This window comes from Monodon monoceros, unplaced genomic scaffold (assembly GCF_005190385.1).
Source record: "Monodon monoceros isolate NGI ecotype Baffin Bay Population unplaced genomic scaffold, NGI_Narwhal_1 Super_Scaffold_2, whole genome shotgun sequence".
Taxonomy (NCBI): domain Eukaryota; kingdom Metazoa; phylum Chordata; class Mammalia; order Artiodactyla; family Monodontidae; genus Monodon; species Monodon monoceros.
In genome coordinates, this window is record NW_021703776.1 from 70,608,483 (window position 1) to 70,609,484 (window position 1,002).

Sequence of the window (1,002 nt, forward strand, 5' to 3'; positions counted from 1 at the left end):
AAAAAATAGTTAAAAGATTTGTAGATAATATAAAGAAATGAGTATTTCAGATAATGTAGTGAAAAGCTGTTTATACGCAATATTTTGCTTAATCTTTAGAAAAACCTTCTGAATAGGTATTATTAACTCCTTTTTACAGGCGTGAAATCTGGGTCTCAGTAGGAACATCCATGACCTGTCCCAGCAAAATCAGACAGAAGTTAGTGAAGCTCAGCTTTGCACAGTGGCTCTATCTTAGCCGATGAGGTTTATCCGAGGTGCAATTATTGCTAATTGAAAACTTTTCTCTAACGCTGAAAGGATGTGACATACAGTCAGCCTTGGCAATGTTTGAGAGTCTCTACAGAGACTGAATTAAAAAAAAAGAAAAAAGTTAGGGAAGCTGGAGCTCAAACTCAGGCTTTCACTTCAATCCAGTGTTCTTTCCAGTCTGCCACAGGTGAATTTCAGGGATTTTTAACTGGCCCTTCCTGCTTGTTAAGCTCTAAAACAAATCACAACATAGAAATATTGTGCACCGTACTATTTATTTTATTACCTTCTATTTTTCAATAAATAACAAACTGTAATGATATACTTGGGGCTCTTAACTTTCCAGCCTGGGAGTCATTATTGGTAATCCAACACCTAATTCTCTCCCACTCCTGAGGCTCCTCTTACAACACAGGCGATATGTCAGCTGCTCTCTGAGGGACATCATTAGACACAGTGAGAGTAAGTCCTTGCTATGTCTCCTGTAACGATGGGAGCTTGTTGTTCGTTCCTTTTAAAAGGATCCCCTCTCTTCCTCCCAGATTGCAAATCAAAACTTGACAGACTTCTTTACTAATGCTTCATTTCTTCCCCATAGATACTGTCAATTTTGTAATTAAATACAGTTTTCTCCTTGATGGCTCAAGCTTAGAGCACATTTTAAGTTCATCCTTTGCAAGTAGATACCACCTCGTGTATCTTGTGTCTTGCCCTCATTCCTGGTTCCTTCTTTCTTTCCTCCTTCATGTT

General features: G+C 38.3%; 1 non-coding gene across 1 annotated transcript; it reads left to right on the forward strand.

Moving 5' to 3' along the window:
- Positions 1-212: 212 nt before the first annotated feature.
- Positions 213-349, forward strand: LOC114902151. The gene has a single exon (XR_003795381.1). It is a non-coding gene; the product is annotated as a U4 spliceosomal RNA (small nuclear RNA).
- The last annotated feature ends 653 nt before the right edge of the window (positions 350-1,002 follow it).